We start from the raw sequence: 15,610 nt of genomic DNA, 5'->3' as shown, positions 1-15,610 counted from the left end.
GATGTGTCTCTTCCTTTTCAGGTTGAGGTTGACGCTTCTGAGATTGGGGCAGGGGCCGTTTTGTCACAGAGGAATTCTGATGGTAATGAGTCAAAATCTGGCAGTATTGTGAATGGCCATTATGTGTGTCGCAGAGGAAGACACTCTGCACTGCCAGCCTGAGTTAAGGTTGTTCTGGGACCTGTAGTCCCACAAGTAAATGTGTTGTTTGTATAGTTGTGAAGGGAGGCTGGAAGGGCTAGTTATGAGATGGGTGGGTCAAACTAGCCACACACTCCCACCTGTGGGAGTGGTTACAGCTTCATAATGTGACCAGGGTGTGGGTCACATGGTCTCTGAATGTGGACCTGAATGATCTATACTGAAAGGTCCTGGAGAGCTAGTGTGTTCGGAGTGCCGTCTCCCTGAAGAGCACGTCGTGGGGCTTTGGACCTGATGGCCTGGGGTGTTGGACGAACATTCTGAATAGCACCCGGACAGGTCACATGCCTGTGTGTTGGACGGTACCTGGTAGGGACGGATGTCCTGAATAGCGCACTGAGTAGCCTGTGTTGGAAGTCCTGGGAGTAGGCTTCCCGAAGAGCACAACCTGTGTTGGATGTCCTGGGAGTAGGAGTCCTAAAGAGCACATGCCAGTGTGTTGGACGGTCCCAGGTGGGATGGACGTCCTGAATAGCGCACAGTGAGACTGTGGTCCTGGACGGTCTGTGTTGGAAGCTCCTGTGAGTTGAGTTTTCCTGGAGCACCTGAGAGACCGTGGACCTGGACGGTCTGTGTTGGGGAAGCTACCGTCCTTCGGTGGGTCTGGACTGACTCATGTGTGCCTGCCAGGCAAGTTGGTGATCCCCGTAAGGCAGTTTCCCCAGGAGAGAGGACTGACAAGGAGTCAGCAGGTGGAGCAGGAGCTCCCGTAAAGTACCTCAATAGGCTGTTGGTGCTTATGATGTTCTATGAACTGTGTGGTAACTCACGGCAACTGGTCAGGAGAGGACCAGCGTGTTTAGTTGCCGCAGACTAATGATGCAAAGCTTAATGTGATGTCCTGACAGAGTGTGTAATGGACTGTTCATGATGTGGTTTATGATACCTTAATAAACCAAATAGACTGTTTAAGAGATGAAACCATGCCCGTGTTCTTGAATCCCATGCTAAGCGAGTGTCCTCCAACACAGATAGTGAGTGCTATCTTACGCAACATTACATTTTTAACACTGGCAATGCGATTTTTAAACGAGCAAAACATTATGATTAATGACCGTTATTTTTTTTTTAAATAAAAAAATTACAAAAGGTATTATGTTGTGAAAAAAATAATAAATGTATAAACATCATCAACATAGAGGAGGAGAAACACATACCATAACGTACGGATAAGGCACTCCTCGGCAGAAATACACAGGCGCATCCTGGTGTCCTTAAAGGTTATCCCAGTGCGTACTTTCTCCAACAAAACATCAAAGGTGGCAAGGCTCATGCGACAATATTGGTAAAACTTGTCAGGATGTGTCCGCAGAGATGCATAGAGACAGTAGAAATGGCTTTTAGTAAGGCGTTGCCTCAAAAGCGGATGAACCCACATTCGTCTCCTCCTCCTCAGATTCACAATCACTGGGTATGGCTGCCCAAAGCGTCATGACAAAACCCAGTTGTAAAGCACCCGCTGAGTTGGGGTGAAATTAAGTTTGTCAAGAATCAGAAATCCACAAACAAAACCACGGCCAGAAACTGCCCAGATTGGAGTATGACACATGTTGCAGAGCCAATAAATACACAAGACGCAGGGTTCAGTTACACTCTACTGCCGTGTGGGCCCGGGCCCTCATGGCAGTAGTTAAAGCTGCCAGCCAAAAGGATGCTGGCAGCTGACATCAGCGCGCACGTCGCTGGCATCTGATGTCATCATCATTCGCCGGCGAGTGCATGCTTTCAGCATTGATGGAAAATCGCTTGCCGCAGGAGTGCGGCAAGGTAAAAGGAAAGGTTTTTTTTATTGAAAGCAGCAAGCCGGCAGGATGGAATCAAGTGTCCATCCTGACGGGGCAGAATGAAGACGGGGCAGGGTGAAAGATATCGAGGTATGATTGGAGAGACGGGGTAGAATGGTGACACGGGGCAGGATTGGAGACACAGGGGCAGAATGGAGAAACGGGGCAGGATTGGAGACACAGGGGGCAGAATAGAGACATGGGGCAGGATTGGAGACACAGGGGACAGAATGGAAATATGGGGCAGGATTGGAGATGGGGAAGAATGGAGACACGGGGGCAGAATGGAGACACGGTGCAGGATTGGAGACATGAGGCAGAATGGAGACACGGGGCAGAGTGGAGACACAGGGCAGAATGAAGACACTGGGCAGGATTGGAGACACGGGGCAGAATATAGACACGGTGCAGGATTGGAGACATGGGGCAAGAAAGGAGACATAGGGCAGTATTGGAGACAGGTGGCAGGATTGGAGACACGGGGCAGGATTGAGACACAGGGGGCATGATTGGAGACACACGGGGCATGATTGGAGACACAGGGGCAGAATGAAAGATATGGGGTCAGGATTGGAGACAGGGGGCAGAATGGAAATACGGGGCAGGATTGGAGACATGGGGCAGAATGGAGACACGGGGCAGAATGGAGACACGGGGCAGAATGGAGACACGGGCAGAACGGAGACATGGGGCAGGATTGGAGACACAGGGCAGAATGGAGACGGGGCAGAATGGAAACAGGGGGCAGAATGGAGACACGGGGCAGGATTGGAGACATGGGGCAAAATGGAGACAAGGGGCAGAATGGAGGCACGGGGCAGAATGGAGACACAGGGCAGAATTGAGACATGGGGCAGAAAGAAGACATGGGGCAGGATTGGCGACACGGGGCAGAACAGAGACACAGGGGGCAGGATTGGAGACATGGGGCAAGAATGGAGACATGGGGCAGGATTGGAGACACAGGGGCAGAATGGAAACATGGGGCAGGATTGGAGATGGGGCAGAATGGAGACACGGGGGCAGAATGGAGACACGGTGCAGGATTGGAGACATGAGGCAAAATGGAGACACGGGGCAGAGTGGAGACACAGGGCAGAATGAAGACACTGGGCAGGATTGGAGACACGGGGCAGAATGGAGACACGGTGCAGGATTGGAGACACGGGGCAAGAATGGAGACATAGGGCAGTATTGGAGACAGGTGGCAGGATTGGAGACACGGGGCAGGATTGAGACACAGGGGGCATGATTGGAGACATGGGGCATGATTGGAGACACAGGGGGTAGAATGGAGACACGGGGCATGATTGTAGACACAGGGAGCAGAATGGAGACACACGGGGCATGATTGGAGACACAGGGGCAGAATGAAAGATATGGGGTCAGGATTGGAGACAGGGGGCAGATTGGAAATACGGGGGAGGATTGGAGACATGGGGTAGAATGGAGACACGGGGCAGAATGGAGACACGGGCAGAACGGAGACATGGGGCAGGATTGGAGACACAGGGCAGAATGGAGACGGGGCAGAATGGAAACAGGGGGCAGAATGGAGACACAGGGCAGGATTGGAGACATGGGGCAAAATGGAGACAAGGGGAAGAATGGAGACACGGGGGCAGGATTGGAGACACGGGGCAGAATTGAGACATGTGGCAGAATGAAGACATGGGGCAGGATTGGAGACAAGGGGCAGAACAGAGACACAGGGGGCAGGATTGGAGACACGGGGCAAGAATGAAGAAATGGGGCAGGATTGGAGACACAGGGGGCAGAATGGAAAAATGGGGCAGGATTGGAGACGGGCAGAATAAAGACATGGGGGCAGAATGGAGACACAGTGCAGGATTGGAGACACGAGGCAGAATGGAGTCAGGGAGCAGAATGAAGACACAGGGGCAGAAGGGAGACACAGGGCAGGGTCAGGGACATGGGGCAAAATGGAGACACAGGGCAGAATGAAGACTAGACAGGATTGGAGACATGGGGCAGAATGAAGACACGGCACAGGATTGGAGACACAGAGCAAGAATTGAGACATTGGGCAGTATTGGAGACAGGCGGCAGGATTGGAGACACGGGGCAGGATTGAGACACAGGGGGCATGATTGGAAACACAGGGGGCATGGTTGGAGACATGGGGCATGATTGGAGACACAGGGGGCAGAATGGAGACACGGGGCATGATTGTAGACACAGGGAGCAGAATGGAGACACACGGGGCATGATTGGAGACACAGGGGCAGAATGAAAGATATGGGGGCAGGATTGGAGACATGGTGGTAGGATGAAAGATATAGGGTCAGGATTGGAGACACAGGGGGCATGATTGGAGACCCCCAAGTTGGACTCTGTTGGAGTCCCCAAGGCTCTGTAATAGGACCCCTACTCTTCTCAATCTATACAATTGGCCTGGGACAACTCATAAAGTCCCACGGATTCCAGTACCACCTTTATGCTGATGACACTCAGGTCTACCTATCTGACCACAACGTCACCTCTCTGCTGTTCAGAGTCCCGGAGTGTCTATCAGCCATATCATCCTTCTTCTCCTCTCGTTTCTTCAAACTCAATGTGGACAAATCTGAACTCATCATCTTTCCTCCATCTCATAGATCTTCCTTACCTGACCTATCTATCACTATTAACGACATCACGCTTCCCCCTGTACCGGAAGTCCGCTGCCTCGGAGTAACCCTTGACTCTGCCCTGTCCGTTTAAACCACACATCCAAGCTCTTTCCACCTCCTGTCACCACCAGCTCAAAAATATCTCCAGAATCCATCCTTTCCTCAACTGTCAATCTACTAAAATGCATGTGCATGCCCTCATCATCTCCCGCCTTGACTACTGCAACATCCTTTTCTGTGGCCTCCCTGATAACACCCTTGCACCTCTCCAGTCCATCCTTAACTCTGCTGCCCGATTAATTCACCTCTCTTCTCGCTACTCCTCCGCTCCCCCCTCTGAAATCTCTTCACTGGCTCACATTTCCTCAGCGTATCCATTACTAAATTACTAATACAGGCCTACAAAGCCATCCATAACCTGTCTCCTCCATATATCTCTGAACTAATCTCCCGATATCTTCCCTCACGTAATCTCTGGTCCTCCAAAGACCTCCGTCTCTCCTCCACACTTATTCGCTCCTCACCCAACTGCCTCCAAGACTTCTCCCAAATATCCCCCATCCTCTGGAATTCTTTGCCCCAACACGTCTGACTATCAACCACATTCGGATCCTTCAGACGGAACCTGAAAACCCACCACTTCAGGAAAGCCTACAGCCTGCACTGCCTCCGCTGCCTCCTCACCACTACCGAAGCTACTGCCTCACCAAAACTGGAGCTCCTGTAATCCTCAAACTATTGTCTCCTTCCCCACCATCCTGTAGAATGTTAGACCGCAAGGGCAGGGTCCTCGCCCCTCTGTATCAGTTTGTAATTGTTAGTTTGCTTACTGTAAGTGATATTGTAATAATTATAGGGGATAACTCAGGAGACTCTTTGCATGGAAGAAGACAACTACAGGACACAGTTTTATAAGTGGTAAAGTCTATATTATCACACGGTGATTCAAACAGGTGCAGAGAGAAACTCAAGTCCACAACACTTGGTGCAAATATTAAACGCAGCTTAGCAGTCTATAGGAAACTTCAGAGGAAAATGCAATCATGAAGAAAGTCTATGAAGCACAGTTATTCTTGAGGATACTTGACACGAATAAGTCCTTGTTTTATTCCAAACACAGATAGATATGCTTATAAGGCAGTTCAAAAAATATCTTAGCTCAACCAGGGAGGCCTGGGTAATAGTCTCAGGTTTTTGCAGAGCAGCAACAGCTTACATGTCCAGCAAATGCAGATGGAAGTAAACACGAGCAGCAGATGAAGGAGGATTACTGGAAACTGGTGTATGCAGCAGGAACTCAAAGCAGAGTAGCAAGATCACCACACAGGTTCACAGGAGCAGGTATAAAGGCAGGGAGTCACCAGAGTCAGGAGCAGGATGCAAGGCAGAATACTCTAGCACAGGCTGAAGGCTGGGGTGGAGTTTTATAGCAGGAAGACACAGTGCACATGAGACCAAAGACTCCATCTTGGAAAAGGGCAGTAATGCACAAAAGGTTATAAAAAATGTTCACAGTCCTGACATTACTCCCTCCTTAGCAGCGGCCTCAGGACGATCCTGGACCTGGTTTCTCATGGAATCTCTGATGAAAACGAGAAATCTTCTCTTGGGCATTGATGTTTTCCACAGGTCCCAAAGAGTCTTCCTCAGGGGGATATCCCTGCCATCTTATCAGATATTGGAGCCGATTCCTGCGAATCCTGGAATCAATAATTTCCTCCACCACAAATTGTTCTTGCCCATCAATCACCACAGGCTGTGGAGGTGGCACAACACGTCCCTGGAAGGTATTAGGAGATACAGGCTTTAGTAAAGATACATGAAAAACTGAATGTACCTTCATAGTCCTAGGTAGCTTCAGCCGGCAGGCCACAGAGCTCACAATACCGTTGATCTTGAAAGGGCCAATGAATTTCTGTCCAAGTTTTTGTGAAGGAACGTTTAATTTCAGATTCTTAGTTGCTAACCACACGGAATCTCCTACCTTGAACATGGGTGCAGGTTTACGGAATCTATAAGCCGATCTCTTATAAAGTTCTTGAGCTGTGGTCAGGGATTCCTTCAGAACCTCCAGATTTTGCCTCATTGCAGTCAGCCTTTCCTCCACTGCCGGAACCAGAGAATTAATTGGAGACCTAGGTAAGATACACGGATGATAACCCAGATTGGCAAAGAAAGGTGTAAATTTAGTGGAGGCGCTCTGAGAATTATTATATGAAAATTCGGCTAACGGCAGCAACTCCATCCAATCATCCTGGAGATGGCTGACATAGCATCTTAGATATTGTTCCAGTGTCTGGTTGGTACGCTCAGTCTGACCATTTGTCTGGGGATGGTAAGCGGAAGAGAGACAGACATTAATATTGAGTGCAGAGCAAAACCCCTTCCAGAATCTTGAAGTGAACTGTACTCCACGGTCAGAGATGATCTCATCCGGAACCCCATGCACCTGAAAGACATTCTGTATAACCAAGTTCACTGTATCTTTAGCTGAGGGGAGGCCGGTGCACAGAACAAAATGAGCAGCTTTAGTTAGGCGATCAACTACCAACATGATTGTATTCATGCCCCCCAATGTAGGCAGCTCCACAATAATGTCCATTGATATAGACCGCCAAGGTAATGGTTGTAGAAGACCCGTAGGTGCCACATGAGGAGTCTTGTAACGAGCACATACCTCACAAGAGAGAACATAGTCATTGGTATCTTTCAGGCAAGTTGGCCACCAGAAGAATCGGCTCAGGAACTCTTGTGTCTTCTGTACCCCCCTGTGACCAGCCAACTTGGAGTCATGTACCAACTTGAGGATGTGCAGACGGACAATCTCAGGGGTGTAGATACGTCGATCTCTGAACCACATGCCCCCCTTAAAGACAAGATTAATATCCACAGGTGGGTTGGCCAGAAATACATCGCCATCATAGGCCTCCCTGCACTCATTCCACAAGTCCTGATCGTGGATAACTCCGATGAAATTGGCATCAGATAGAATGGTCTTGGATGGGGCTCCAGGTACGGAATACGCAGCATGGATTCGGGATAAAGCATCAGCCTTCCCATCACGAGAACCTGGACGGTATGAGATAACAAAGTTAAATTGATTTAAAAATAAGTTCCAATGAGCCTGACGAGGAGAAAGACATCTAGCGGATCTAAGGAACTCTAATTGCGATGGTCAGTTAGCACTATGATCTGTTGTGCAGCTCCTTGCAGATGATGCCTCCATTCTTTGAAAGCCGCAATAATAGCCAGCAATTTCTTGTCTCCCACATCGTAATTCTTCTCTGCTGAGGTTGGAATATGGGAAAAGAAAGCACAAGGATGTAGCAGACCTTTCTCTCCAGTTCTTTGGGAGAGAATAGCCCCCAAAGCATTATCAGAAGCGTCCACCTCCACAATGAAAGGAAGTGTTGGATCTAGGTGTATCAACAGCGGTGCTGATGTGAAACAGATCTTAAGCCGATCAAAAGCTTCTTGAGCCTGTGATGACCACTTAAAGGGCTTTTCCTTCTTTGTCAAGGAAGTAATGGGACGGACAATATCAGAAAAATTTCGAATGAAGTGTCTGTAGAAATTTGCAAAACCATTAAAACGTTGGACCTCCTTAACGTTCTTGGGTACCGGCCAGTCAAGGATAGCCTGAATCTTACCAGATTCCATGTTCAGCCCCTGGGGAGAGATGATATAACCTAATAACTGTATCTCAGAACGATGGAACTCGCATTTCTCCGGCTTAATATACAGATGGTTCTCTTTCAGACGTCTTAAAACAGTTTTGATATGTTCTTCATGTTCCTGTAAAGAGTCAGAAAAGATTAGTATATCGTCCAAATAGATCACGACAAACTGGTCCAACAAATCTCTGAAAATGTCATTAGCAAGGTGTTGAAACGATGCAGGGGCATTAAGAAGCCCGAAGGGCATCACAAGATATTCAAAGTGTCCATACCGGCATCTGAATGCTGTCTTTCACTCATCCCCTGGACGAATGCGCACCAAATTATAAGCCCCACGAAGATCCAGTTTAGAGAACATCTTAGCATGGCAGACTCTTTCCAGTAATTCGGGAATCAGAGGCAAAGGGTAATGGTTTCATATGGTTACCTTATTGAGTTCCCTATAGTCAACACAGGGTCTCAGGGTCCCATCCTTCTTTTTTACAAAAAATATAGGTGCCCCTGCTGGTGAGGAAGAAGGACGTATGAAGCCTTTGGCCAGATTTTCATCAATAAACTCCTTTAAGGCTTGAAGCTCAGGTGCCGCCAAAGGGTATATGTTACCAAAAGGAATAGCTGCCCCAGGAATCAGCTCAATGGGACAGTCATAATGCCTGTGTGGAGGAAGCTGATCTGCATTCTTCTTGTCACAGATGTCAGAGAACTCTTTATATGCTGGAGGTAAAGAAAATACCTGTACATGTGGTTCCGTAGCCGTGGACTCAGGGACAGCTTCTGTTAATGCTGAGTTGCTCCTTGTTGGAAAGATAATCTCCTTGGTCTCCCAGTTGATAATTGTGTTCTGAGAACGCAACCAAGGAATGCCTAAAATCACAGGAAAATGAGGAGACGAAATTAGCAAGAAAAAAAGTTGCTCCTGGTGATTAGGCTCCAACAAAATTTCAATGGGTACGGTCTCCTGATCCACAGGCCCAGAGATTAAAGGTGACCCATCCACTGTTTCCATGGTAATTGGAGAGGCTCTTTGCAGAATTTCTATACCATGTTCATTGGCAAATGCGATATCCATGAAATTGCCACCTGCACCAGAGTGAATCATAGCTGCACTGGAAATCCACTGTCCTGAACACAGGATCTTAATAGGGAGAGAAGAGTGAGAGTTCTTTTCCTTAAGCTCCTTGGAGGGTGAAGTCATAGAAAGTGAATGGAATACAGCGTTTAAAGGCAGGCTACATTCAGAGATGTCAGATTCATCATCACAGTTGTAATACTCCCCTACTGCTGCTAGCACCTTGTTAGACCGTCTAGGACACTTAGGACAATTGATCAAGAAGTGGTCAGACTGGCTGCAGTAGAAACATAGACTTTCACGAAGGCGATGCTCCCGGCGCTCATTGATCTCGCGCCTCTGAACGGAATCAATTTGCATGGGCACCTCCTCTACCTCCCAAGATGTTTTACCTGCAGGCTCTTTGGAAGGAAGGGAAAAGTTAGAAATACAGTTATATGCAGCAAACTTCTCCTGCCTACGCTCAGTAAGGCGAATGTCTATGCACACACAATGCTGTATAAATGTCTCTAGCTCTTGTGGTGACTCAGAGCGAGCTAGTTCATCTTTTACAATACTAGGCAGACCCCTTTTAAAAATAGGCAATTGTGCATAACTGTCCCAATTGGTATCTACCGCTAATCTCCTGAATTCAGTAGCATACTCAATAACAGAACGTTTAGCCTGGTGTAAAGACAATAAAGCAGTTTCAGCGGTTGCACGGTGATTAGGGTCATCAAACATTAATGCCATAGCGGCCAAGAAATCATCCAAGTTATTTAACCGTGGGTCACGAGACTCAATCATCGGATTCACCCAGGCGAGCGCTCGTGAGGTCAGCAGCATTATTGCACACAATACTTTGGATCCATCATTAGGAAAACGGTCAGCATGCACATCAAAATATAGCATACCTTGATTCATAATGTTAGGGCTAGCGGAACGCACCAAATAATTAGAGAAAAGGAATAAGGTGCGTTCGCAGCCCGGGGTCCACCGCGCAGAGATGGAACCTGCTGCTAAGCAATGATGGACTATATGGCGGTACAATGAGGATACACACTGGTTAGCTTCACCCTGTATGAAATAGGCGAACCCTGTTGCGTCACAGGGCCGCAGTACCGCACGTAACAAAACTAATAATTAAATAGCATGAGAGTGCATGCGATGCCGCACTGGCGGACGCCACTAACCACCCAGACTTGGGTTTGGAAAGCGCGGTGATAGCGCACGGCGCCGCACTGGCGGTCACAGCAATAGACGCTGTTTGTGTACCAGCGTTGGTTACTAGTAGGGCGCTAGATTACAATCATCCTCCTTATGCGAGCATTCAAACACAAGGAAGGGGATGATTAAGAGCGACTTTCACTCACAACACACACACATAAACAAGTGTATACTAGCGTATGGCCGTGTGGCCATGCAAACCTCTTATAGCTGCAACATGTACAGGACCTTCCCAGAAGGACGAATGGGAGGCTGCCACAGAAGTTGAGCATCTTCAGGACCTTCCTGTAGGAACAATGGGATCTGCTGCAGTATCTGAGCATGTGACCCTCAATCTCCAACAGGAGATCTTGCCCTGGGCATGCTCAGAAGGGGAAAAGCAGGACTTCGTCCCAAAAGCATCTGCTCGCCGCTGCCCAGCACTGGCTTCCATGGCAGAAGCTGGAAAAGCAGCAGTAACCCTTTGCACAGAGTGAGACTGAGCAAGACACTGGGACCGACGTCTCCGCCGAGCAGGCTCCACTGCGGCTGATGCAGAGAAAGAGACCACAGCAGACATGGCTCAAGATTCCCCCTAACTCCTAAAAAATTAAATAAATTATGTAAAAAGCAAATCAAGGCAGCAAAGATTGAGACAGAGAGACTCATTGCTAGAGAGAGCAAAAATAACCCCAAAATATTCTTTAACTACATAAATAGTAAGAAACTAAAAAATGATAGTGTTGGCCCCCTTAAAAATAGTCTGGGTGAAATGGTGGATGAGGAAAAAGCCAATATGCTAATTGACTTTTTTTCATCAGTATTTACAAAAGAAAATCCCGTGGCAGCCAATATGACTAGTGATAATTCCCAATTTAATGTTACCTGCTTAACCCAGCAGGAAGAACGGCGGCGTCTAAAAATCACAAAAATTGACAAATCTCCGGGCCCGGATGGGATACACCCCCGAGTACTGCAGGAATTAAGTACAGTCATTGATAGACCATTATTTTTAATCTTTAAAGAGTCCATAATAACAGGGTCTGTACCACAGGACTGGCGTATAGCAAATGTGGTGCCAATATTCAAAAAGGGGACAAAAACTGAACTCGGAAATTATAGGCCAGTAAGTTTAACCTCTACTGTGGGTAAAATCCTGGAGGGCATTCTAAGGGATGCTATACTGGAGTATCTGAAGAGGAATAACCTCATGACCCAGTATCAGCACGGGTTTACTAGGGACCGATCATGTCAGACTAATTTGATCAGCTTCTATGAAGAGGTAAGTTCCAAACTGGACCAAGGGAACCCAGTAGATGTAGTGTATATGGACTTTTCAAAAGCTTTTGATACGGTGCCACACAAAAGGTTGATACATAAAATGAGAATAATGGGGATAGGGGAAAATATGTGCAAGTGGGTTGAGAGTTGGCTCAGGGATAGGAAACAAAGGGTGGTTATTAATGGAGCACACTCGGACTGGGTCACGGTTAGTAGTGGGGTACCACAGGGGTCAGTATTGGGCCCTCTTCTTTTAACATATTTATTAATGACCTTGTAGGGGGCATTCAGAGTAGAATTTCAATATTTGCAGATGACACTAAACTCTGCAGGGTAATCAATACAGGGGAGGACAATTTTATATTACAGGCTGATTTATGTAAACTAGAAGCTTTGGCTGATAAATGGCAAATGAGCTTTAATGGGGATAAATGTAATGTCATGCACTTGGGTAGAAGTAATAAGATGTATAACTATGTGCTTAATTCTAAAACTCTGGGCAAAACCGTCAATGAAGAAGACCTGGGTGTATGGGTGGATGACAAACTCATATTCAGTGGCCAGTGTCAGGCAGCTGCTACAAAGGCAAATAAAATAATGGGATGCATTAAAAGAGGCATAGATGCTCATGAGAACATAATTTTACCTCTATACAAGTCACTAGTGCGACCACACTTAGAATACTGTGCACAGTTCTGGTCTCCGGTGTATAAGAAAGACATAGCTGAACTGGAGCGGGTGCAGAGAAGAGCGACCAAGGTTATTAGAGGAGTGGGGGGTCTGCAATACCAAGATAGGTTATTACACTTGGGGCTATTTAGTTTGGAAAAACGAAGACTAAGCGGTGATCTTATGTTAATGTATAAATATATGAGGGGACAGTACAAAGACCTTTCTGCTGATCTTTTTAATCATAGACCGGTGACAGGGACAAGGGGGTATCCTCTACGTCTGGAGGAAAAAAGGTTTTATCATAATAACAGACGCGGATTCTTTACTGTAAGAGCAGTGAGACTATGGAACTCTCTGCCGTATGATGTTGTAATGAGTGACTCATTGCTTCAATTTAAGAGGGGACTGGATACCTTTCTGGAAAAGTATAATATTACAGGGTATATATATTAGATTCCTTGATAAGGCGTTGATCTAAGGAACTAGTCTGATTGCCGTATGTGGGGTCGGGAAGGAATTTTTTTCCCCATGATGGAGCTTACTCTTACCACATGGGGTTTTTTTGCCTTCCCTGGATCAACATGTTAGGGCATGCTAGGCTATGGGTTGAACTAGATGGACTTAAAGTCTTCCTTCAACCTTAATAACTATGTAACTATGTAACTATGTAACACACAAAGCCACGATATTTGTCACGATCACCATTAAATCCGAATGGGGGCAACTTAGGTGGGCTAGCTGGTGGCGGTTGCCCAGAGGGTAAAGTCGCTTGTACAGCTTTTTGCGTGCTTATGTCCTGATAAGCCCGTCCATACTGGGACTCTATGCCAGCAAGTTTGATTTCCAGGGCTGCCATGCGGGTGCTTAAGTCCTGCAAAGTCTGTCTAAACACTTATTGATTGTGTTCAAAGCTTCCAAACTTCTTTTGCAGACCTTCCACATCTTTCTGCAGTGATCTAATTATGGAAAACACCTGCTCTAATCTGCTCTCTGCAGTCATTGTTCCAGCAGTCTCCTCTTTTGTGGCTAGAGTATCCTGTAATAATTATAGGGGATAACTCAGGAGACACTTTTCATTGAACAAGACAACTACAGGACACAGTTTTATAAGTGGTAAAGTCTATATTATCACACAGTGATTCAAACAGGTGCAGAGAGAAACTCAAGTCCACAATACTTGGTGTAAATATTAAACGCAGCTTAGCAGTCTATAGGAAACTTCAGAGGAAAATGCAATCACGCAGAAAGTCTATGAAGCACAGTTATTCTTGAGGATACTTGACACTAATAAGTCCTTGTTTTAGTCTAAAAACAGATAGATATGCTTATAAGGCAGTTCAAATAATATCTTAGCTCAACCATGGAGGCCTGGGTAATAGTCTCAGGTTTTTGCAGAGCAGCAACAGCTTACATGTCCAGCAAATGCAGATGGAAGTAAACACGAGCAGCAGATGAAGGAGGATTACTGGAAACTGGTGTATGCAGCAGGAACTCAGAGCAGAGTAGCAGGATCACCACACAGGTTCACAGGAGCAGGTATATAGCCAGGGAGTCACCAGAGTCAGGAGCAGGATGCAAGGCAGAATACTCTAGCACAGACTGAAGGCTGGGGTGGAGTTTTATAGCAGGAAAACACAGTGCACATGAGACCAAAGACGCCATCTTGGAAAAGGGCAGTAATGCACAAAAGGTAATAAAAAATGTTCAGAGTCCTGACATTTATGTTATTTGTATGTAACCCCTTCTCATGTACAGCACCAGGGAATCAATGGTGCTATATAAATAAATAATAATAATAATTGGAGACATGGTGCGGGATGGAGACAGATCGGACAGGATGGTGACAGATAAGGCAGGATGGAGACAGATGGTACAGGTTCATGGGGCAGGAAAATGGGATAGTTGTGGCAGGATCATGGGACAGATGGGGCATGATAGGGACATCAAAAGGGGGCAGAATGGATACTCATGAGGGCAGGATGGGAGAACATATGGCTGAAGCCAGGAATGAGACACATGAGGGCCAGGATGGGGAACATTATTACCATAGGGGCTAAATAAGGGCTATTATTATTACTGCAGTGATGTATTTATTTTATTTTTTGAGTATACTGTTTTAAATGGGGAGGCATCCTGTTACTGTGTAGAGCGATTCTATGTTGCCTCTTTTTCTTCATTTGGTGTAGTGTAGAAGTTTGGAAAAAATAAGTAATGTGTTTTGCAAGCAGTGCTCTAGCGAACTGTGTTATTTCCTGCAGAGACAAGCCCTGGCTAGAAGAAGTGATGTCGATCTGTGTGAATGAAGATGAAAGACTGCACCTAGAGGTGTCACTGGTGAGTCAGTGTGTTACCTATACACTGATACTATACACTGTATAGTATATACAGCGGTCCTGTGTACAATGTCACCAGTGATCACTGTATTACCTTTACACTGACACTGCATACTAAGTACAGATCTCCTGTGTAAAATAGCACATATGGTGATATTAGTATTGTGGGGGGATTTTATTACTGATCAGTATTGTAGTATTCAGTCACAAAGTGGTGGTAATATGTTGTCTGGCCATGGTGTGGTAGTATTTGTTCCTTGTATGTGATATTTTTGATCACCATGTGGTGGTAATATGTATGTGATATTATTCGGTTACTGTGGTTTTAATATGTGGTCTGGTGGTCTGGACATGGTGTGGCAGTTTTTGTTCTTTGTATGTGGTATTATAGGTCACTATGTGGTGGTAATATGTCGTCTGGACATGGTGTGGCGGTAATTGTTCTTTGTATGTGGTATTATAGGTCATTATGTGGTGGTAATATGGTGTCTGGTCATGGTACGGTGGTATTTGTCCCTTGTGTGTGATATTATTTGTCATTTTAAAAATTTAAAAATACACCTAAATTCTATTGCATATTTTACCAAATGTTTAATAGGTTAGAGAAGAGTAGGGCATGGCCAAAAGAGTTTATCGTGTCATGGTGGCAGCTTAAAAAATCTTTTGGCCAAAACAAAGGCTGCTATAGGCTATATGTATGACCTGGTGATGGGAACTGTTAGTGTGTGATTGGTGAGAAGTGGAGTTTTTCCAAGAGAGAGCGGTGGAGCTGTGG

Source organism: Ranitomeya variabilis, chromosome 6, assembly GCF_051348905.1.
Source record: "Ranitomeya variabilis isolate aRanVar5 chromosome 6, aRanVar5.hap1, whole genome shotgun sequence".
In the NCBI taxonomy this organism is placed as follows: domain Eukaryota; kingdom Metazoa; phylum Chordata; class Amphibia; order Anura; family Dendrobatidae; genus Ranitomeya; species Ranitomeya variabilis.
The sequence above is the reverse complement of the archived record's forward strand: the minus strand, read 5'-3'. Positions refer to the sequence as shown.